The 25,232-nt window shown below is 43.4% G+C and overlaps 1 protein-coding gene across 13 annotated transcripts in view; it reads left to right on the top strand.

Annotated features, from left to right (window-relative positions):
- The window catches only part of Limch1 (LIM and calponin homology domains 1), a 310,330-nt gene that overhangs the window by 87,944 nt on the left and 197,154 nt on the right, over positions 1–25,232 (top strand). The window lies entirely within an intron of this gene.

A 25,232-nucleotide genomic window follows, 5' to 3' on the forward strand; every position in this document is an offset into this window, starting at 1 on the left:
GGTCCTCAGTCTGGGACAAATGCTGTGGCTCCCAGTCTCCTGTGTACTCAGGTACCTCTGGCATCCTGCTGGGAGTTAGGAATGGAGGGAGGTCCCTGGTCTGTGCTTCCCCTCCTGGCTTGGTGTCCCCACACTAGGCAGGAAGGGAAAGGTAGAGCCTGAGATGGGGGTGGAACCTGGCTTGGTTCTGAATGAATGCCAATGCCTGCGATCTTGATGAAGAGATGGTCCTTGCTTGTTCAAATGGCTTTATTTGATGGTGGATGTGAATGCATACACCTTAGTCAGCCTAGACTGTAAAGATGCTTCTTAAGGAAGCTGGAGAGGGAGGCTCTTTCTTGGTGGTAAGAATGTCGCCTGGCCACTCTTTGTTTCTGCTCGTTAGCCCTAAAAATATATGAATAATTTTCCTACCAGTATATTTAAGCTAAAACTTAAGCAAGTTAAATATTTCAAATTGTTAAGAAGATAGACTTAAGATGACTTTAATGATGACATCTAAAAATGTCTAAGGGTAAGACCTCAAAATTGTTAGGAAGCCACAGTTGCTGCTAGCAAGCTTCTGCACTCTTCTTTCAGGGGCTAGTTTCATGCTACCCGAGAGTCTGGGTCTGTGAGAGCATCTTGCTTCCATGTCAATCTTCAGCCAATGCAGTCAGTTTTGGTCCCAGGTTCCTCTGCTAACCTCAGGCCTTCTTGGATGTTATAGTCTCTCGTGAGTGGGGGAGTATGTGTGCTTTTTTGCCTTTTTCTTATAGGATTTGCTGTGGACTGGTGTTCAATGCCATAGTGGTGTGCACAGTGGCAAGGAGATACAGCCAGGTGAACTTCCCACTGTCTTCAGTTCTCCCAGGACTTGACCAATCAGAAATGGACTCAACTGGAAGTTGCTGTTGGTTCTTTCCAATCAGCAAACCATCTCTGCGTAACTGGGCTTTTTCCTAGTCTCCTTACACCGATTTGCTTTATGCTTTTATGGAAATAGTACTGATGACCTTGTATGTCGTGGCTACTCTGTGTCACCCCCTCTCTTAAGCACCAGTGTTTTCTGAGCATCTATGAATCTGTTGAGTTGTCAGGAAATCATTCACTAGGCTCTATTGTTATCTCCAGCTTGGAAATGGGGAAACTGAGGCCGAGTGTTTAAATAGACTGGTCCTCAGCTAGGACAGTTGTCAGTTTGGCTTTCTTGCTCCAAATCTGTTGACCACATTATCTCTTCTTCCAGTCCTGGCAGTTTAGGGAGCAGTATACACACACATTTCTTTGATTGTTTGAACTGACTAGAGACATTTTGACTTGTTTGATGTCTAGTTCATTGTAGGCTACACAGCTTTGGCTATCTTTTACTTAAAAACAGAAAAACAACAACAAAAAAACCCATAAACAAATGTTGAAGTTAGTTTTTGAGAAGCTGAGACACACTAGGTCTGTGGCTTTACATCTTCGGATCCAACCAGACACGAAAGGAAAACATTTGGGGGAGAGAGGATGCATTTTAATGGAATATGTGAAGACTTTTGTGTCTTTTCTTTTTCTGTTTTTAAAGATTTATTTATTTCATGTATGTGAGTACATGGTTTCTCTCTTCAGATGCACCAGAAGAGGGCATTGGATCCCATTACAGATGGTTGTGAGTCACCATGTGGTTGCTGGGAATTGAACTCAGGACCTTTGGGAGAGCAGTCAGTGCTCTTTGGCTGCTGAGCCATCTCTCCAGCCCAACTTTTGGGTATTAACATTACCTAAACAATGCAGTATAATGAGTATACTTAGCATGTATCTGTTAGGCATTGTTAGTAACCTAGAGATGATGTAAATACAAGGAAGGATAGATGTAGGCTCGCCACAAACCCATCCCAAAATGCTACACCATTTCCTATAAGGGACAGGAACACCCCCTTATTTTGATATTTAAGGGATCCTGGAACCAATCCTTCATGGCTACTGAGAGACACTTGCCTGTACCTGGCACACAGTTGCTGCCTCAAGTCATATGAGCAGATTGCTGCATCGTAGACTGTCCTGTCTGTGACAGCTTTCTACAGAGAAGACAGAAAATAGGCAGAGCTTCATGGGGCTGCTTTGAGAATTGCATCTGAACCCAAAAGAATCGACTGGGTTCTTGAAATCCTGGCAGGGTTTAAAGCTAGAAAGCCCAAAGTTTAATCTGGATTAAAAAAAAGATATTTTTGAGTACTTAGAATTTTGTTGAGAAAGCCATCAGCTGGACATTAGCCTGAGTGACAGATTTCACTTACATGCTATCTCATCTCAAATACTTGTCTCAATTTTCTGTGTGTGTGTGTGTGTGTGTGTGTGTGAGAGAGAGAGAGAGAGAGAGAGAGAGAGAGAGAGAGAGAGAGAGAGAGAGAGGCTGTTTATTGAAAGGGTCTCACTATATAGCCCTGGATGCCCTGGAAGTCACAGAGATCCTCTAGCCCCTGTCTCCTGAGTGCTGGGATGAAAGACATGTACCACCACAACCACTACATTCAGTTGATTCCCTCAGTGTAAAAACATAAGAAGAAAAGTGTTCAGCCTTAAATGAGAGCCCAATGAAATGAACACGTACATCGCAGAGCCTTTCACCAGGACCTAGCCAATGATGGATTGTACTGTGAGGTTGACTAAATCAGTAGCATGTTTTTTTGGACAGCTAAAAATACATCAGTCTCTAACATTTCGGCCAGTATAGCGGAGGTGACTGCCGCTTCAGGTCTGTGAAGTTCTCTCTGTGTGATAAATAAATATAAAGCGGACTGTCAGCTGGAACATCTGGGTGATGGAAAGGCTGCTCGGAAAGAATGCTGAACTTTGTGCACAGCCCCGACATCTGGTGTGGGGACTTGGTGGGTTTGGGAAGGGGCTGCGTGTTTGACATCTGCACATTAGATTTTAGAATGTTCTTTCCAAGTTGTTTCTGTAGGTCCCAGTTGACTTGTTTCCTTTAGGAAATAAAAAGGAGCTGCAAAGAAGGATTAATTAGATTCCATCTCTCTGGAAAACCTCCGCCAGTGACTGATAGTCTGAGATGAGAGTTTTCCTGGATGTTCAAGTATGACTTTTCTTCTCAAGTAGCTGGCAGTATAGGAGATATCTCAAGAAGAGGAGGAGGGGGGGAGGAGGGGGAGAAGGAGGAGGAGGGGGAGGAGGAGGAAGAGGAGATGGTTTGCTCCTCCATGAAGGTCAAGTGATAGAAGAGAAAGAAAAAGTCTCTCGGGATCCAGGAGACATTTGTCCTGGCAGAGCAGAAGTAGTTCAAACATAAGTTGAAAAAAAAATGCTTTGAATCGCACAGGAAAACATACGTAAGCCATCAATTGGTGTTGGATGCATCTTGAGATTTTGAACTTTCTTACATAACATAAACCAAGAAGACCACAAGTTTTATACCAATGACCCTAAACCACAAAGTAATTTACTTTTATTAACATTGGAGTAAATACCAATGTTTGCTGGCGTGTGGTTTGGAGATGAAACATGAAAGAAAAAAAAAAGGTCTGTTTGGCTTTTGTTCCCCCCAAAAGCTAAAACAGCTGGCAAAAAAGCAGGGTTTTGCCTCCCTTGTAATTGTCCGGAAATTTAAAATAGACCTTATACTTTTCTGGAGTTTATATTGCAATTCCATCTTTCATGGAATCAGTAAGCATAAGTTTAAGAGCAGGCATCCATCTCTCATGGGTATCTGTGTTATGGGAAAAGGCAGCTCTAGACACCAACATGGCACCAGTCTTAATGACCTTGGGATGAGGATGCTGGGGAAGATCCAGGAGCTTGTATCATCTGAGACTGAACCATGACAACCATGCTTCAGTACCACTTACTTCCCAGAGGTCTCAAAGGGAGTAACATAAGGAGAAGATGTTCAGAGGCGTTTAGTCTGTCTCTTTTCTGTCACTCTCTCTCTGTGTGTGTCTCTCTGTCTCTGTCTCTCTGTGTCTGTGTCAGTCAGTCTGTCTGTCTGTCTCTGTGTGTGTGTGTGAGTGTACATGTGTGTGCATGTGCCTGCATCTATGTGTAGAGGCCAGAAGATGATGTTGGGTGTCCTGAGCTACCGCTCTCCACCTTATTCCTTTGGGATAGACTTTCTCATTGAACTTGGAACTAGGAGGATGAGCAGGAAGCCCTACTGATTAGCTGGCTTGTGAGCCCCAGGGATCACTGCCTCCCTCCCCAGCACTGAGATCGCAACTGTGTTGATCTTTTTTTAAAAAACAAGAATTCAGGAGAAGGACTTCAGGTCCTCGGGCTTTCCCAGCAAGCACATGCTCAATTTAGTTGTTTTCCCCGCCAAAGGTCACTAAAGCATTTTACCAGTGGGCATTCCTTAATTCTTCCCCCTTAGCGCACTCCAAGCCTGTGAGCTGGGCTCCTGGCTGCCTCATGCTTGCTCCCAGATGGGAAGCCTCTTGATGGTCTCTGAACTAATTGTGCCCTTGGCCTCTAATGCTGGCATTCCAGTGAGGTCTAGAATGCTCTTGGCCAGATGACCATCCTCAAAAGCTTGCCTCTCCTTCTTTTGTGAAGACCAACCCCCATCTGGGATGACCTCTACTGCCCCTTCTTCTGAAGCTTGCTCCCTGATCTCCATGTTTGGATGTTCCCTGGCTCTTTATCCATCGTTGCCCTCTTCCTTTGAAAGAGGTTAACATGAGATACAGACGGCAACCCACCTAGCTTGCTCTTTGCATCTGTCGCATGAAGAACTGGATCAGAAGTGTTTTCTCTCTGCATAGCTTTTGGCTTTAATTTTATATCAATTCTAAGCTTCTCTGATTTGAGGTTTTCTATTTGTATTAGTCATGGTCTTTATTCCTGGGATAGTACACCTGAAAGAAGCAACCTGAGGGAGGAGACACTTATTTTAGATCATAGTTTAGAAGTTCAAGTCCCTGGTGGTTGGGGAAGGCATGACAGCTGAGGTGGCTGTGTTGTCATTGGTGAGAGTTGGCAACATGGCTGCTTCGAGTGTTGGTAGATAGGAAAGCAGAGAGTGTAAGTAAAAAGTGGGTGGGTCTAGAGCCCTCAAAGGTCTACCTTCAGTGACCCATCTATGACATTCTTGTCTTTCTCCCAAAGGTTCCACAACATCCCAACAGTGCCACCAATGAGTGTTTAAATGTCTCAGGGTGAGGTGGAAGTTTGTAGCTTTGACATTTCATATGCAAGCCATAGGCTTCCAAAGGGTTCGTTACACCTCTTTATCCACTTAGAAAATCCGCAGCCTTCTTTCTCTATATAGTAGCAAGAGCAAACCACGACCCATTGCCTGTTATTACAAATAAAGTTTTATTAGCTTAGCTGCACACATCCATTTCTGTACTGTCTATAGCTGTTCACACACTTCAGGGGCAGTGTTCAGTAGCTGTGAGAGTAACAGGATAGCTAGCAAATCTTTAGGGGTTCATTGTCTGGCAGCATGTAGCCCAGGATAGCTCCTTGTCTTGCATTAAATCATACATATACCTTTGCAACCTGCACAATGAGGCTTGGATGCCTGTGGGTTTAATATGTGGCTCAAGACAATTCTCCATCCAATATGGCCTACAGAAGAAAAACAATTGTGTACTCCTGTGAGGTCTAGCTGATTTGTGCTCTAGGTCAAGTTCTTTTCTGAGTTGTTGGTGTAACTTTCTGGTCTACCACTATTCGTTGTGCATTGGTAAACTACTTGGTAAGTTTTGAAAGCAAATGTGAGTGACTAGTCCTATCCCAGAACAATTAAATTCAAGCCTCTGGTTGAGGCTGTGTCTCAGGTGATTGTGGAGGTGTGGTTGGATCGAGAAGTACAATTACTAGGTCCTCTTCTTTCTTGACTAATTGATAATCTTTGCTCACTGAACTTTCCAAATTTATGACCTTTTCCAAGGCTTTGCAGCTGGGGGTAGGAGTTCCCTGGACTGTGCGCATGTCAGAACTTATCAGCCTTCTGGAAACTCGCAGTAAATCTCTGAAGCTATCAGTCACTTGTAGGCTAACAGTCCTGTCTTCTATACTTCTTAGTTGTCAGTGTAACTTGCTGGTTCATCACTGTTTGCTTTTCCTTATAATTTTGGGCTCCCTGTGTTGTGTGCTTGTCTGTAAATTCCAGGGTGGGTGCCAGGGTTTAGTATTGAGATGTCTTCATCAGTTGCTCTCTGCCTTGGTTTTTTGAGACAGAACCTGGAGCGTATGATTCCAGCTAGGCTGAAGGCCAGTGAGCCCCATGGACTCACCCCTGTTCACCTCCAGCACCAAGGTTACATTTGCATGGTCTCATAGTGGCTACTGAGGATCTAGGCTCAGTCCTTCTGCCTGCAGAGCCATCTCTGTAATCTTCAGATTTCAGAATCCTTTGCTGTTGTCTGTAGAGTGCCTGGGTCATCCTTTATGTTGCTCAGTAGGTATTTCCAGATGATGACTTCTTAAACTGTAATGTTTCTTTTGAACTATTATTATTTTTTAGTTGGGATAATACACCCATAAAATTTGCTCCCTTATTTGTAAGCGTGTAGTTCAGTGGCATCAAGAGTGCTCACAATGCTGTGCGCCCATCCCCATCAGCCATCCAGAGAACCCCCTCTTTCCCCAGTTGCCACTGTACTCCTAACAATGAGTCTTCATTCCTTTGCCCTCAGTTCTCAGCAACCACCATTCCACCTTCTGTCTCTATGAATTAGGTTAATCTAGATGTCTCATATGCATGGGGTCACTCATTATTAGTCTTCTTACTGGCCTATTCCACTTAGTACAGTAACCTCCTGGCTCAGGCACATTGGATCATACGTCAGAATTCCCTTCCCTTTTAAGGCTAAGTAATACCCATTGTATAAATATGTACATTTAAAAATAACCATCTCCAATCCTTCAGCTATGGGGAGTCATACAACTGTGAACATGAATGCATAAATGTCTCGTTGAGCCCAGGATATTTCGTTTTTCATTTGATAGATCTCTTGTCCTGTATAAGGGAAGTCAGATCCAGTACCTGGTCCTTACTGTTCTCATGTTAGACATGATGTTTGCAGGAGGTCAGTGATGGATAATCATTGTCTACCTTTTGTCTGTGTCAGAAAAACAGAATAGTCAGTATCACAAGTATGGGTACCAATGAACTCAGAAACCAAATAATATTCACCTTTGTCCATCACTGTATATTGGCACCATTGATTTCTAGAGGGCTCCACACTCCAAAATATTGCACTTCTTGATGCTTGTCAGTGGTTTTTCATCTGCTTTTCATAGAGTCAAATGGCAGCTCTGTGGTATGGTAATACAATAGAGGAAGCTTAACTCTCAAACTTACATTTTTTTTAATGGGTCTGGAATTATATTGGGTTCAGTTGTATAATTGGGCTGGGGATACAATTCAGTTGGAATGTGCTCACCTAGCATGTGTGAGGAGCTGGCGTCAATCTCCAGTACCACAAAAGCAAAACGAAACAAAACAAAACAAAACACCCTACTCTCCCAAACAAACAAAACCAGCCAGAAAACAGAACACATTTTTAAAATCCAAGAAGCTCTGAGAAGTGAAAAATGTCTCTTAAGTTTTTTTTTTTTCCTTCTTTCCCTCTTCCCTCTTGTAGCTCATTGAGTAGTACAATATTAAAATATTGACCTGGTTCGAAATTGCTTGAAGTGACTTGAAATTCGCTACCTTCATTTGTTCCATTGAGTATGATTATGCAAGCCAGGATTGAATCATAAAGAGAACGTGTCTGCTTCTGGAGCTCTTCCTTTGGCCATCTGGGTGGGGGTGGGGGGTGGTTTCTAGATAATGGTACTTGGGTCACATGACCATTACATAATCTGAGTCATTATAAATCCCAAATTTAGAGCAAGGTTGGCAGCCTTGAATTATTGAGCATCTAGCTTTCTCTCCTTCAGTTGGAATGAGTGGGTGGTCACACTCCAGACAGCAATGGGAGTCCTCCTAGCTTTATGCCTGCCCTGTTATTTGATCGGTGTGTGCTATGCAACAATATTCCTAGGAAGATGTGAACAAATAATCTACTCACTCAGATAAAGAAATCATAACAGACCAAAGTAAGGATTCCTGAGAAGTCCAGCTTGGCAAACCACTAGGTTTTATTGGGGCTATTAACAGGAGTATGAGTGAAGGTTTCCTTACAGGAGCTACGTGACAATTCCCAAAAGTTTGAAACCTGGAGCAACTGCACAGCCTGCAGGGCAGCTCAACAGGTTGGTGAGCTCGGTTGCTCTGAGCCCCTTCCAGTTAGCTTAGCTTGTCTTTGTTTCTTTCTGAGAGTGTCTCCTTGTATTTGTTTCAGGAGGGAGGAGTTTAGTGAATCTGATCAATTTCAGGGACTTCTTAGAGCTACTTAGTTGTCTACTTCCGGAGCTTAACCTAACTTCCCTGCAGGATGGAGTGTTTCACCCTCCCTTAGATCATCCTGTTGTTTGATTCTCCTCTAAACATCCTGCTTCTTAAAGAGCTTCCCTCCAAGATAGATTTTTTTTTTCTTAATCATAGAGATTGCTACCCAACAGTGTGGCAGTTCAATTTTCACACTCTGGGATTATATCTACTGGGAAGATTTGTGAAACTCAGTTGTAGAGAGCCAGGATCTCATGTTTCCCAGGCTGGCCTTGAGTTTACCAGAAGTGCACATAGATGTGTATCATCAGACTCCATTTATATGGACTGGAGTTAGAGCTTCATGTGTGACAGGTGAATGCTCTCCCACCTGAGCCAGGTCCTCAGCCTGAGACTCTTACCTTTTTAAGATGAATTTATTTTTATTTTATGTATGTGAGTGATTTTGCTGTGTATATAAGAGCACATGTGATGATCCTGGTGCCTGAGGAGGTCAGAAGAGAGTGTAGAATCCTCTGGAACTGGAGTTAAAGATGGTTGTGAGCCCCGATGTGGGTCCTAGGGCCTGAACCTACAAGAGCAGCAGGCACTCTAAACTTCTGAGCTCTCTCTCCAGACCCTAAAAAGTCTTTACTCTTAACAAGTTGAAAAACATTACCTTATTTTAGGAAACCCAGGCTAGGTATTTACATTTTATTAGTGTGTGTGTATGTGTGTGTGTGTGTGTGTGTGTGTGTGTGTACATACATGTGAGCCCATGCCACAGCATGTGTAGAGGTCAGAGAACAGCTTGCAGTCAGTTCTTCATCCACTGTGTGTATCCTGGTGATCTGAACTCCAGCCTTGTGCCTTGATGGCAAGCGCCTTTTCCGGCTGCGCCATCTTGTTGGCCCTATCCTGGTGGTTTTAAAGCTCTTCTGATAACTTGGCAGGGGATTTTTCTTCATGACTCTTTTGACAAACGTGGCATTTAACAGGATGCCACAGATGTTGGTAACATCTAAAGGCCATCCTCTCCATCTTTAGAGGGCGACGATCATTGGTTTTAACGAGGTAGGAAGCCAGGAAGCTCTACTTTGTGGAACCTGGACCCTAACTTTTAATTAATTAACTAATTAATTAAATGTATATGAGTACTCTGTAGCTGTTTTCAGACACAAAAGAAGAGGGCATCAGATCCCATGACAGATGGTTGTGAGCCATCATGTGGTTTCTGGGAATTGAACTCAGGACCTCTGGAAGAGCAGTTAGTGCTCTTAACCTCTGAGCCAGCCCTCCAGCCCTGACACTAATATATTTAAATCACTACCCTGCAATGGCAACAAGACCTCACATTTGAGTGACTGACTCTTGTCTATACTCTGCTCCTTCATAAGAACACAGGATCTTGCATCCCTCCAGAATGCACAATTGCACTACTGACTCCTATCTGTCACTCTATTTCCTGCCTCCCTCTTTAATCCCATAATAGATTTGCAAAGCCTTTGAAGTGTTCTTCCTCTGGAATGTCCCATCCATCAGTGCTCCCATGTCCTTGTCAAAATGAGAGGTGAAGGTGACTCTGAATGTGGGCTGCCAGCCATGCTTGCAGCCATGGGCACTTAACACAGTGGCCAAGGCCTGGCTGGGGACACATTCCCAGAGAGCTTCCCTTTAGTTTAAACAGCCCTCTTCCATGATTGTATTATTGATAGTTTTGCAAAACATGTAACTAGTCTACTCTTTGAGCACAATTCCAGGATTTTGGGTTAGCGGATAACAGCCACCAAGCTGTTGAGGTTCTTAAAAGGGAACTGAGGGGTGGAAGGAAGAATGGACCAACACGTGAGCAGCCCATTTGTGTCCCTATCATGGGAGCAGCCCATTTGTGTCCCCGTTATGAGGGCAGCCCATGTGTGTCTCCATCATGTGAGCAGCCCTTCACAGTACTTATAGTCACATATAAGTACGTGTGGTTTTATTTATGTACTATTTATTATTTTCTCAACGCTAGGATAGAACCCACTACTTCATGCATGCTAGGCAAGCACTCTACTACTGAACCAAACTCCCAGCCTATGCAGCATACCTTGGCTGTGTTGGATGCAAGGCTATGGATGTGAGCGTGCACTTGCGCGTGTATGTGAAAGCCAGAGGTGCATGTCTACTCACTCCCTCAACTGCTGTCCTCTGTATTTACTGAGACAGGGTCTCTCACTGAATCTGGAGCCGTCATTTCAGCCAGACTGGCTGGCCCTCGAGCTCTTGGGCCCTGCTTGTTTCTGCCCCAGCACTTGGTTATGGATGTGCTCCACCAGCCCTAGCTTTCTGTGGGTGCCAAGGGTCATGACTCCGCCCCTTACGCTTACACAGCAAGCACTCTCATCACTGAGTCATCTCCCCAGCCCAATGCTTTCTTCATCAACACTTGGGTAGACTTTGAAAAGTTACCATCATCACTGCACCTACGCCATGGTGGGGAATCAAGGGCATTCTGCATCCACGGTGAAGCTTTCTTTTAGAAGCTGACTCACCCTGCACTGGCTTTTAATAAATGCTCTAAGATAGTGGAAAAGGCTGGGTGGAACAATGCTTGATATTTCAAAGTGAGCCCTTGAAAGTCTATTTCTGCCTCTTAGTAATAGGATCTCTGAAGATCCAGAATTATTTTTGAATTGGATTGCTGGCTCTGGGAGGCCCCAGACCTGTTCACTGGTAAGGACACTGCTGGAATGGCTTTTACACCCGACATTTGAGGCAAATTGTTTAGGGAATCACTGAGTCAAATACCTAAGAAATACTTTGTGCGTCTCCTCCTTGAGGTTGACCAGATAGATTGACTTCACCTACTTGTGTCTAATATCAACGTTCTCATAGCTGGGTTTTAAAATTTATTTTCTAATGAAAAAGTCAAATGTATGTGTGTGTCTGCATTGCTGGCAGCCTGTGATCTGAATTTCATACATTCAGTCATGTGCTTTTACCCTGGGGGAGCATTCCTTGGCTCTGTGTATTTTCCCTTCCTGCCTCTCCTATCACAAATCCCTGTGCTATAGAAGACCTCTCTTTACTGTCCCATGCTCACTTGCCTGTTTGACTCCTTTGAACATCTCACTGTTTCCTTTCTTTATCTTTGCTATAAATGGGTGGCTGGTGAGGTGGTCAGAGAACTTGTGGAAAAACAGTTCTTTCCCTTTCACTGTGTAGGTCTCCAGGGATTGAACTCAGATCATAAGGTTTGATGGCAAGTGCCTTTACTCGCTGAGCTGTCACCCCCACCCACAGTGTCGTTTTCAATCGGCCATTATGTCTTGAGATAGTTTGCTCAGGGCCACGAGAGTCTGTGTTGGTGGCTATCTTAGTCTGTCCTTTGCTTTAATGACAGAATGCCTAGCCTGGGGAAATGATAAAGAACAGAATTTTATTTCTCACGGTTCTGGATGTTGGAAAGTCCAAGTGTATGGTCCAGTGGGGTTCTCTTCCTGTGTCACTCACTACACTACATAAGGGTAATTGAGTATGCAGAGATAGAAGTAGTTGAGAGAGAGAGAGAGAGAGAGAGAGAGAGAGAGAGAGAGAGAGAGAGAAACATTATAAGCCCACTCTTAGATAACTAACAGGCTTGTGGCAGAGGAGACTTCTGCATCTGATTATTTCTTAGAGATCTCATCCCCAAATACTCTCAGAGTAACAATTCAATTTCAACTTCAACATGACCTTTGGAGGGGGCAGTCAAACCTAAGCAATGGCATGTTCACATTTAATACAAATAGCCTATGTGCCCAAGATAACAGAGGTCCCACAGCAATTATGAGGTTGGGGGACTCCAGCCATTGTGCTGTGAGTTGGTCAGCTGTACCGAAAGCCAGAAGTCCCTGAGCTGATCTGCAGAGCACTGGCCCCAGCCATCCAGAAGACTGGTCTTGAAAAGAGGTCTTGGGTCCACAAGCTGGGAAAATGCTGCTTTTCACGCCATTGGAAGATCTCATGAGCATGCTGTCAGCACCGAGTTGAAAAAGTAAACAGAGCATTCCCCAAACTTATTTGGCCATGGATCCCTTTCCACATCAAATCTCTCTCAGTCCCATGGAGCCTGGGATCCTGTGAAACACACATTGAGAAATGATGCTGTAAGCAGTTTTTCTCTTAGGCAGGCAGAGAATCAGTGAGAAAGCCTGCCTTCATGAAACGATACTTTAATCCCTCTACAGATGTGATGGGAAGGACTTTCACCCCTGCCCCCTCCTGCTGCAAGAGGACAGCTCTGTGATTGTGCATCACTAAGGGTCTGCTAGTGCCAGGAGTAGGAGGAGACCAAAAGTTGTGTGTGCTGTGAACCTCATATTCATTCAGGTATCCGGTCTGTTTCTTTATCTTGCTTTAGGCAAGACATTAGGCATTGCATACCATAGCATATCCAGAGACAGGCAGCAGGCAATAGTTTATCAAAGAGAAAACAAGCCCTTCTCTTCCCTCCTTCCCCTCCTGTCATGTGTCACCCAGTAGCACATGGCCAGCCTTACTAGTTCTTCTTCTAGTCTACCTAGCAGTGCAATAAGTTTGGGTAGTATACACCTTATTGTGGAAGTAGGATACCTTTCTCCCTTTTCTTGAAATGTTCATGTACTTACCTGCCTGCAGTTAAACTGTCTGGTTAACTGCCTGCAAATTTCTCAGTTCAAACCCATGTCAGTCTACCCTAGAATAGACTGGGGACAGTTATTACCTTTGCTGTAAGTCTCTCCTATAGTGGAAACAGAAGAATCTAGATGTCCTACACTGTTTTTAGTCATTATCTGGATAAATTTCTCCAGAGTCATGGTTATTTAGAGATTATCAAACAGAACATTACTTACAAGTGATCTCATTGTCCCACAATATAAAGAACACAGAGGTGAGTTCACTGTGAGGTTCTGGGGTCAGCTCACAGGGCTGGAAAAGGACTGTGTCTATTTTTTTCCTGCTTTGTACTCAGTGACATCATGTTGAGGCTAAATTCAGCCATGGTAGAAATGTTTACAACACAGGAGTTGACAACTGCTATACACCAAGGCCCTAAGGATCCTCCATTCACCAGGAAAGCTGGCAGATGTTTGGTGGAACGCTACGGGTCCTGGGCGCCCTCTCAGGCTGACTCAATTAAAGTTGTGCATCTTTGCCTAAAATGCTTGGGACCAGAAGTGCTTCCAGTCTCCTAGAGCTAGCAGGTGGCAGAGGTTTGCTCTCTCTCTCTCTCTCTCTCTCTCTCTCTCTCTCTCTCTCTCTCTCTCTCTCTCTCCTTCCCTCCCTTCCTTCCTACCTTTCTTTCTTTCCCCCCAAATTTGGAATATCTGCATATACCTAGTGGGATATCTTGGGTGTGACATCCCACTAAACCTGAAATTTATTTGTTCCATGCCCACCTACTCATAACTGTAAGACAATTGTATGCAGTCTTTTTAGTGTGCCTACATTTTGGCTATGAGCCATCACATGATATCAAGTGGGAAACTTTCTCATTGTGCCTTTGGGTACACCAAAAAATGGGATTTGGGATCATTTAAGATGATGGATACTTCAGCCAAGTGCCCCTTACGATCCCACAACTGTAACTAAAAGGCCTTTGAGACATTTTACCCTTTATCTCTTTAAGAAAATTTTATCCTCTAGCAAAATGTACAGTGGGGTAAGAGTGCAAGGTCTTAACACAACAATTCCCAACCTTCCCAATGCTGTGACCCTTTATTACAGTTCCTCACATTGTGGTGACCCCCAATCCTAAAATTATTGACATTGTTACTACATAACTTTAACTTTGCTATGGTTATGAATCACAATGTAAATATTTTTGGAGATAGAGGTTTGCCAACGAGGTTATGAACCACATGTTGAGAACCGCTGTTCTAGTATTTGTCAGTTAAACATAGACCTCACCAGTTGGGTTCATTAAGCACGGTCTGCTTGTGTCTTCTTTAATTTCACTGGCATGGCATAATGCTACATCATGGTCAAACACTTCTTTGTGACTTGAGATGAGCCTTCTTTCTCCTTGGCATGCATACACATTATTTAGACATGGAGGTAAGGGGAGCCAAGTTTAGTGATGGAACTAAACGCACTCTGCTTTGTGGAAGTCAAGATGGATGCTGTTTTACTGGGTGGCAGACACTTCACTGGTGGCTCAGTGAGACCCCATGATGGATGGTGGCTCAGCAGATTTGGATTTCCACCTGGCATCTTCATCACAAAGCAGCCATGAGAATAGATTTCCTATACTAATGCATTAAAGAACCAGTGAAATGCTGGGTGGTGTCGTACACTTTTGATCCCAGCACTCGGGAGGCAGAGGCAGGCAGATGTCTGAGTTTGAGAACAGCCTGGTCTACAGATCGAGTTCTAGGACAGCCAGAGCTACACAGAGAAACCCTGTCTTGACCAATAATAACAGAACTATTGAAAGATGAACAGATGACTTGTTTCATAAACGGTACTGGCTGTAAGTGAAGCATCTTGCCTTCCTTGTCTTTGTCTGTATCCTCTATAAATGCTTATTTCTTCCTTTCTCATTACACAGGGGGTCAAGCTGTATATAGAATTATTTAAGATGGATTACTGGATACCTGTTGTGATTTTCAAAAGGCAGAGATAAAAATCTAGCAGCATCACAGAGTCTTTTATTATTTTATCACTATGGTATTGGGGAAATTCATGATACATGCCCATACATTTTAGTAGTTTTCTGAATTTAAGGGTTTATTTTCTTACTCCCCATTTAGAGCAAAAGGCGTTGTGAGTTGGAAAATGTTGACACAGACAGTGGAGAGTCAGGTTTTCATTATAATTTAGCAGCATTGCCTAATAGCTGGGAGCATCGGTCAGGAGTCAGAGCTCTCTGCCTGTTATCCTCTGCCACCTGCTAGCTCTAGGAGATTGGATAAATTGTTTAATGGTCTACGGTTCAGCTTCTTCAGCCTGCAGCGGGGATAATGATAACACTTGCATCGGGGCTCTTGATGACCCACTGAGTACTTAGGGAATATCTGAAGAAAGATCTCTTCATGAACAGACCCCCATGAGCCCACACAACGGTTTAGTAAGCAATAGGGAAGCAGGACTTTCAAAAGAGTTTGTATGGGTAGGCAAAGGTGAGTGAAGCTAATTAGCCTCACTTATCTCCTCCTCTGGCCCTGGAGGCCTTTGTCCCTGGTCTCTTCTGCATAACCAGCCAGCGGAGTTGTGACCACAGCGGGTGGTGCTACGGAGCTGGAGAGTTAGCCTAGTAGAAGATACTGTTGGCTATTGCTGTCATTTCAAGGCAAGAGGCAGAGGTGGCAGTGGGCTCAGACAAGTCTGTGATGTGTACACAGGAACAGTACTGTGGGTAGACCCCCATTTTCTTGACTTTGCCTTTCTTTCCCAATGCTCACTAGGTGTAGGCAATTTTATGATTCAAACAAACAAACAAACAAACAAACAAGTAATAGAATATTAGATTAAGGGGCTCTATGTTTACACTAATTTAAATGCCTACTTGGAGTACAAATGACAGACTCTCCAAACAAAACAAAACAAAACAAAACAAAACAAAACAAAACAAAACAAAACAAAACAGTGTGATTCGTTTATTTCACAAGCTAAATAGAACAATATATCTTTTTCTAGCATTTAGATGTTCATTTTAAAATACACTGTCCGGTAGGCTTGGGTGGATCACAGCCACCGACAGTGGTTGATACTGTGGTTGAATGTGGCTTGTCACCCTGCGTTACCTCAGGGCTCTGCCAACAGGAAGGGCAACAGCAGATTCAGCCCCTCAGAGCCAAAACAAACCAGTTTCCTTCACGTCCTGTTCTGCCTCATGAATTTCATTGTTATCACACAAAACAAACGAATACACAGTGTAGAAAAATCACCAATAAAAACCCCAAAACAAAAGACGAAACCCAGACACACAGCTTGGTTAATGATTTAATGTGCGTAGCCTTGTAATGACTACGTCAAATCAAGAAATAGAATCTTTGTACCCTAGAAAGAATCTTCTGTGATTTCCCCTCTTTTCTCAAAACCAATCTCCTCATTGTGTTTATGAATGTGTGTGTGTGTATGTGTGTGTGTATGTGTATGTGTGTGTATGTGTGTGTGTATGTGTGTGTATGTGTGTGTATGTATGTGTGTATGTGTGTGTATGTGTGTATGTATGTGTGTGTGTATGTGTGTGTATGTATGTGTGTGTATGTGTGTGTATGTGTGTATGTTTGTGTGTATGTGTGTGTGTGTGTATGTGTGTGTGTATGTATGTGTGTATGTGTGTGTGTGTGTGTGTGTGTGTGTATGTGAACAAGTTCCCGTCTGTGGAGACCAGAGGTGAACTTTTGAGTGTTAGTTCCCAGCAGCCTGTCTACTTTGTTTTCTGAGACAGTCTCTCACTGGGACCTGGGGCTCAGTGATTAAGTTAGGCTAGTTAGCTGGTGAGCTCCAGGGAGCCCCCTGTCTTGTCTCTTCAGCACTGAGATTATGGGCATGTGCCCCCATGCCTGGCTGTACACGCAGGAGTGCTGGGGAGCAAAGCCAACCCCTCACGCTTGTTGTACTTCCTCGACTGTGCTGTCTCCCTGGCCTCACTCATTTCCAGCTAGTCACTTCTGGTGCTGTCCCTAATTCTGAACTTAAAAGGGCTGATTACGGTACTCTGTTGTTATTCTGAGTATCCCACCATGCTCTATTTTCATTTGGTAATCTAATAACTTGTTTGGGTGAATTTCTAGTTTGGCTTGGATGCCATTTTCCATGCGGCACATTGGTGATGTCCAGAGGTTTTGTGGTCGCTTTGGGTCCTTAGCTAAAAAATCATTCCATTATTAGAATATCAAATAGTGAAATCGATCACTTCTTCAGACAGCTCTACCGTGGCTACAGGACTGTGTGTACTTGGCAGAGCCTTCAGTCTCGCTCTTTGCCCAGCATCAGGAAGTCAAGGCGCTGACCCCTTCTTCCTCTTCATCATCACTGTTAGCGTCATGTCCATGGCTGGCTGGCCAGGTTCTGGGTTGTGAGTGAAAGAGTGGGTGAGTTGACAGACCTCTGGTGACTGATGATGAGCTGGCAAACGCCTGTCCTCAAATAGGAAAAACACTCCTAGAGAGGAACAGGAAGGCCCCAGATGGGCTGTTGATGAACACTTGCTCTGGGCTGCTAAAGTACATTTCAGTCCTAGAACCCAAACAGCATTTTATTATCAACATTTTAAAACATATGGAAGGGATGGAAGGAGGGGAAAGAAAGGGAGGAGGGAGAGAGAAGAAAGGGGGAGGAGAAAGAAAGGGTTCAGAAGGGAGGGAAGGAAGGAGAAAGAGAAAGGAAGAACAGAGGGAAGTAGGAAAGAATTCCATGAGGCAGGATCCAGGAAACTCATGTGCCCTCGATCAGGTTTCAGTGACTCTTGGCAATTTCTGTATTTAGTTCATACACATACATATACATTCTTAGTATTTTTTCAACAGTTTCCAAAGAAAGTGAGGGAGTCAGCTACCTGTTTCCTCTAAGTACCATTATCACTCCAGGGGTGAACAGGGGTGATATCGTAAGTGACCATTATATGTAGGATATCCCAGTTGTGCCCTGGATGTCACCCAAGGGTTTTTTTTTTTAAATCATTATCTTACAAAGACATATATATTACACATTGTCATGATGCTTTTGGGTCTCTTATTTAGGAATATCAGTCTTTCCTTTTTCCTTCATGACAAAGACTTTTTTTTTCTTTTAGAAGTCTGGTTTTCTTATAAACATATCTTTTTGTGGGGGGCAGGGTTTGCACGGCTGTCTCCTTTAGTCCTGTCAATATGCTTAGAGACTCTCTCATTGGCTTCAATAACAGCCTGATATTGTGCCCAGCATCCATCTTTCCCAGGGTAGAGTTGCATTTCTGAATACAAATGGAAGCCCCATGGCTGTTAGATACTCTGGTTGTAGAATTCCTTTCTTTTAGCTGTGAATTCTGAGAAACAAAACCATGAGAGAAATAGTATTTTCCCTGTTTCAGAAGGCATGAAATGCTCCACCAGAGAGTATCTACTCTACTTCCTGACCTCCCACAACCAAGAAAAACAGGCTCCTACAGGCACCTTCTTAAAGACCATGAAGCAGGTTTGGAGGAGTGAAGCCCCCAGATCACTGCTTGTGAGCTTCAAACCCAGATCTGCCTAATTCAGTGGCTTTCTGCTTCACTGTAACAGTTTTGCCAGATTAAGCCCAGAACTGCAATGTTTATTGAAGAAACAACACAATACCCAGGTAGAAATAACCATGGCGTCATGAACTCACAGGAGACAACACACTTAGCTCACAGCACCCTCCTGGCCCATTTCTTTCTGGACTCTTCTTTCTCGCCAATCTGTCACTAAGGCTTTCAGCTTTGGTGGAACTCCTTGTGTGTGTTGTCTGTCTTTCTCTGCAGCTTCTGTCACCCTGTCTGTATGGGACAGCTTGAAAATGTGCAAACACAGTCAGCTGAACCCACGCACACGTGTCTGCACTGACCCATTTTCTGCATCCAGATCGTACAATGCTTCGATCGGGAGACTGAGTGCTCCCAGGATACTTTTCAGCATCAGCTGTATTCTTAATTAGATTTTTTTTTTTTTTTGGAGGCGCTGTCAATCTGTGGCTATAAACAGCGCCTTCTGGTTTTCCGATGACATGATGAAAATATAAATGGATCTTGCAGATTGCATTTTATTATCTTCAGTATTAAGCACTCAGAGCTGGTGCTAGCGGGACTCGTGGTCTGATATTGCTGATTAAATAACTTCAGTTCTGGGCTTCTGTGCTGTTTCACTGTCAAGCCAAACTGAATCAATACAAGGAGCTATTATCATTGAACAAAGTATAGCAATCTAACTGGCCGCGGGGGCCTCGGGGATTTGAGCACAGTTCGATGGGACCGAGGTGAAAGGGGAGCCGGTCTGTGTCACCTTTGCTGCTGACTTGTCCACGTAGCCTTGCACGAATCCCTTAGTTTGTAGGACCTTGTTTTACTCACCTGTCATGTAAAAAAGCATTTTCTATAATGGGCTTTAATCTAGTGTGAAGTGGGGGATACGGGTGGGAATTTTCGAAAGATCTCAGGATGCTGTGCGGGTGTTGATTTGAGCAGGGCGCCATGGGCGGACATGACAGTTGTTTTGCGTACAAATAAGCTATGGCAGCTTGCCTCATGGTTACTATGTAGAGACAGGAAAGGCAGGTCTGAAATCTGTTTCAGAAAGAGAGCTTTGCTCTTCCTGGAGGCTTGAATTCATCTCTGTGTTATTGGAGGAGGTGATGCTATTCATCGATGTGAAGACCAGAGATGGATCAAGTTGGACTGGGGGGGGGGGCAAACATTAAGATTTTGTCAGCCTTACTCGTGTGTGTGTGTGTGTGTGTGTCTATGTGTGTGTGTGTTACCCAACAGGAGATTTTTAATGAGAAACTGGAGATTTTATTTGGTCCTTGAAGGCCCCAGAGCCATGTATAAAAATGCATGAATTCTCCTCATACATATGACATAAAAGGATAGGACTTACCTGGGGAAGGGAGGGTGAGGATGTAGAAAGAGAAGACAGGGAAAGGCTCCTTTATACTTTCCAGCTAATGAGGTAGAAATCCTTAATGCGGTGGAAAGGCTAGTTTACGTAATGAGGCAGAAAGAAACCCAGGAGCATGAAGTGGTGGGGGAAGCCAATGGATCTCAGAAGGATGGGGTTGTTGCTCAAGCTGCTACAACATTGATTAAGATCATTAGGCAGTGTGGCAATACCTGCACATCAGTGGAGAGCCGGCGAGCCCCGCCTCACATATGATCAGGGAGGGAAAATAACCACAGAGGACTAAAAGGAAAAATAAAAGCAATAACAATGAAGTGAAGGTGGCCACTGCAGTTGCATTACCTTGGGCCCATGCCGTGATGAGATGTGTTGAGTTCTTGCTTTGGTCAGGCATGGTGTTAGGCTTTTGTGTGCTGCTTTGATTCATCCTCATGCGAACCATTGGAATAAGTACTGTTCCCATGTCTTCAGAGGGGAAGGCAAGGGTGGATAGAGATCCATGAACTTGCCTAAAGTGATTGAGTTCAAGTTGCCTCAATTGTAACTGGTCACCTTCTAAAGACTTTCCATCAAATTAAATAAAGAGAGTTTGCAAATCTTCAACCTTAGAGACAGAGTGTCACACAAAATCTGGACCAGGGAAGGAAAATCAAGATGGTGGCTAAAGGATAGCATTGAATTAGGGCTTTTAGGAGAAGAGAGAGTTCATCATGGTAACAGCAGGGAAATGCTGGAAGCTGTGGACAAGGGCTTAAGGTGGAGATGTGGAAGGGAAGGGAGAAGATCCTGGGCCTTGATGGAGCCTTTGGGGATGACAGAAAAGAACCAAAGAATAAAGGCAGCCATGCTCTACTGAAGGGTAGATGGGCTGAAATGGTGCTCTTTGAAGCTGGTTGCTAATTCTTCCTTAAGTGACTATGATTTATTTTTGTTTATAAAGTACACCCTTCAAATTTTGGTTTGACTCCTAACAATTTCATCAGGAGTTTATTTCTGAGGGGAAAAAAGTGAAAAGTAAGAATTTTATTCTGTTTTATTTTACAATTTCAGCATGAAATATGCATAGATGCTCTAGATAATTAAGTCAGACTCAGGAGAGAATTCACAATGAGTTGCAGCTAAGCCTCTTCATGAATGAAGGAGTGAGGTTTTTATTATTAACAGGGTGTGAGAAGAAATCGTACTCCTTTGAAAGGTACCTTCTATTATACAACTTAAGGAAAATTCTCATGTCTATTCAAAGTTAAATGAATATCTACTCAGTATTGTGTGTGTGTGTGTGTTGTCAATAAACCAAATCTCTTCTTTAGAAGGTAGGGAGTAATGCTTACTCTTATAACCCCCAGAATTTGGAAGGCAGAATCTTTGAAGGTTTGAGGCCAACCTAGGCTACATAGTGAGTTCCTGGCTAGCCAGAGATGTGTGATAAAAATCATGTCTTTAAATCAATCAATCAATCAATCAGTCAATTTTTCAGTCAGTCAGTCAGTCAGTCAGTCAGTCAGTCAGTCAGTCAACCAGTCAGTCAATCAGTGGCTAGAGAGATGGCTCAGTGCCTAAGAGCCCTTGCAGAGTTGCTCTTGCAGAGGACCGGGGATGGGTTCCCAACATTTACATGACGGCTCACATGGTGGAGAAACATCTGTAGTTCCAGTTCTAAGGGATCTGATACCTTCTTCTGACCTTTGTAGGCACCAGGCACTCAAATGGCTCATGGACATAAATGCAGGCAACACATTCATACACATAAAGTCAATACATTAACTGAAAAAACTTCAAACCAAAAAAAAAAAAACCATAAAAATTCTCTTTTTATATCCTTGTGCTAAGAATTGTGAATATTCATTTTAAATGCTCTTTAGACCTGTAGTCTGTTTGTGGTTTTCTTTCCAAAAAATCTACAAAAGATTCATGAAAATATTTCTGAAATACTATTTGCATACATGGTAATGATTGGGCTGGAAGACCAGTTCTTGGCAGCCTTTGGCTGTTCATTGCAATTACATAATGACAATAGTAACAAACCAATTAAAGGTCTGTGGGGCTATGATCTAGAGTGTTACATTATAAACACGTCGTAAAAATGTTGCCACGGAGCTGTGTGGTTTTCCCTTTTGAATCTGGCGTCTCCATATTTCAGAATTTGAATGATTCAGAGCAATGCCAGGGAATGTAGACCTATTCAGAATTACCTTTGAGCCCCGTGGAAAGGAAATCGGATACAGATGAGCTTCCTCAATAGTTGCTCCCACTAAACAGTGCGATGACATGCTGTAATGCCCCTGCCTTCTGCTTTGGTTTAATTATGGAGGCAGATGAAGGTTTTTCTTTTCCTGGAAAACCAGGTTTTGATAAATTAGTCATTCGGTGACTTTTACTCTGCATGGTCCTGCAACAAATATTGTGGTTAGTAATGAAAGTGGATTAACCCTGCACACAAAGCAGGGGGCATATGATGCAAACCAATATGGCTTCTTGAAGGATGGCAAAGAAAGCTCTGATGACTTACTGCCATCCGAAGGATTTCAAAGGATTCCCTTGAATGAAGAGATATGTTGGGCTCACCTCTGATATGATAGTGGTGGTTGGTAGTTTTTGTCCATAAATTATAGGATTCCAGGATAATGTCATCTATACTCTCTGCCCCATGCATGTGTGTGTGTGTTTGTGTGTGTGTTGAACACCATTAGAGAGCTGTGGGAACTTTGCTTCTACCATGATGAATGAGATTCAGAGTCATTTTTTGGAAGAAATGTAAGGCATACTGGTTTGATGATCCTTTAGAGGTTAGGAGCTCCGTGCTTGAGAATAGATGGAAAACCAGGTAGAAGTAGTTGTGCCAGCATCTGGGCTTTCCATCAGACATATTTAATCCATGACCTGTGGGCCATGTGTGGCCTAGGATATCTATCATCATGACCCCACACAAGAGCACAACTTAAAATCTGAGATTTTATATTAAGATCTTTCTTTTCTGTATCTTGATTGTGACATTCTTGAGTGTGAACTTTATCGGTGACAGGACCATGTCACCGTGTCGAAGGTTGGATCTGCCCAATGGATGGAAGATGACAGTGGCTTGGAGAAAGGCGGCAGAATGGAGGAAATAAGGAACATGTCCAAAGAGTTGTTTATGGGTGTGCTTGATATGGAAGAAAGGGTTTGGCGTGGATGAGGATGGAGTTTCAATGATCAGATCAAGTGATGAGGGGAAGTAGGGGCAGGAACGGGGTAGAGTGCTCTTGACCATCTGCTACTACTCCCACCAGGCTCTGAATCTTCCTGAGTCTGAGCTTTCTTTACAAACACCCTGTAATCTAAGGGTACACAAACACACACACACACACACACACACACACACACACATGCATGAACACATATATTAATAGACTCACTCACTACATAGCCCTGGTTAACCTGGAGCTCATTTTATAGAACCAGTCTGGCCTTGAGATCCACTTGCCTCTGCCTCCTGAGCCCTAGGATTAAAAGTGTGTGCCACCACGCTGCCTCAGATCCTCTTAATTGCTCTTCTGAGTTTCCCATCATGCCCTTGTGTCTTTGGAATGTGGTCTTGGAATGATGCCAGGGTCAGTGCCTTGTTGGGAAAATTGCTAAGAATCCTAGATTGGCTGGAATCCAGGGAGAGGTTAGAAGGGTCTGAGCCGTGACTCTTAGTTCCCTGCAAAGGGACCGTTGGTAGTGGCAGTTAATCTTAATATCGATGATTGGCATTGTCATGAAGGGAATGTTAATTAGAAGTCTTTAGTCAGAGTGCAAACTACAAGCCATCGTAAGCACATCATAAGAGACACTTTTTAAAATCGCCTGCATGAGTTTGTACTGAATTAGGTTGTTTCTCTGTAACCGGTAGGTGCAACTTAGCAGTGAGCCTTTGAGCCCGTTTATTTTCTTTGTGAGAGGGAGATTTGTTTCCCTGTTGTATGAATTGTGCTTACGTCAAGGAATTTATCAGAGCAATCTAAGTTGCTTAATTTATTGGTACAAATTTGTTTATAATAGTTCCTTGTTGTGCTTTTAATATTTTTATACTCTGCAGTGATGTCATTTGCCATTCCCGAGTCTCTGGTAATTTATGTCCTGTTTCTCTTTTGGCTTTTTGTATCCCTCTCCCCCCATGCCCCCGGCTCAATCCTGCTTCAGTATTTTTGGTTCATGTTACTATTTTGTCTACAAATATATTATGATGTTTAATTTTTTATTGTTTGGAATTGGTTTACTTAGTTTAAAAACATTTGGGTATAGTCCACAGATATTTTGATGTTCATTTAGAATTGAATTCTGTTGTGGTCAGAATACCCACTTTGGATAGATGTTTTTAAGTATATTGAGACTTATTTTATGACCTAGAATTTGGTCTGGCTTGGTAAATGTTGGAGGGTGGAATATTCTAGAAATATCAACTAGGCCAATTGGGTCCATAGTATTAATCATGTGTTCTATATCATTATTCTGTTTATGTGTTTTGTCTGTTATTAAAGAGAAATATTTAAACCTCTGACTCTACTTATGATCTGTCTCCCTCTCTCTTAGTGGTCCTATCTGCTTTGATTTGTGTCGTTTGAAGGGCTTTCTAAAAACATGGTGAATGGTGAAATACATTAATGTTCACAGTATGATGTCTTGCCAGTGAACTAACCCCTTGTTATAAAGAGCTTCTCCATCCATGCTGTTATATTCTGCTCTGAGACTTCTTTCTATGGTGTTAGTATGTCTGGCCCAGGTACTTTGTGACTCACGTTAGTGCGCGTCTTCCAATGTATCTAGCACATCTGTACGCAGCTCAAGGTTAACTCAACTTCTGCTTCAGTCTCACAATCTCTGTGTTTTAGTTGTGGGCTATTCAGCTACTTATACTGAATGTGATTGTTGACATGGTCTGTACTAAATCTTCAACCTGTCTGTGTGTTCTATCTGTTCACTGTCCCCTTCCTTTCTCTCTTCTCCCTCTCCTTCCTTCCTTCCCCTCCCCTTCCTTCCTACACTTTCCCTTCCTTCCTCTCTCTTCCATTCCCTCCCCTTCCTTCCTCCCCCTCCCTTTCCTTCCGCCCGCTCCCCTTCCTTTCTCACACTCTCCTTCCTTCCTACCCTTCCCTTTCTTCCTCATCTCCTTTCTCCCCTCCTTCTCTCCTCTTTTCCACTCCCCTCCTCTTCCTTCCTCCCATCCCCAATCCTTCCCTCCTCCCCTTTCCTTCCCTCCTCCCTGTCCCTCCCTCCTCTTTTTCACCCCCCCCCCCTTTGCCCTTTTCATTGTTGGAGTATTTTTATGGCTCCCTTTTCTTTTTTTCTTTTGGCTCATTAGACATGACTTCTATTTTTGTGTACTAGAGGTTTCTTTAGGG

The sequence above is a fragment of the Mus caroli genome, chromosome 5 (genome assembly GCF_900094665.2).
Source record: "Mus caroli chromosome 5, CAROLI_EIJ_v1.1, whole genome shotgun sequence".
In the NCBI taxonomy this organism is placed as follows: domain Eukaryota; kingdom Metazoa; phylum Chordata; class Mammalia; order Rodentia; family Muridae; genus Mus; species Mus caroli.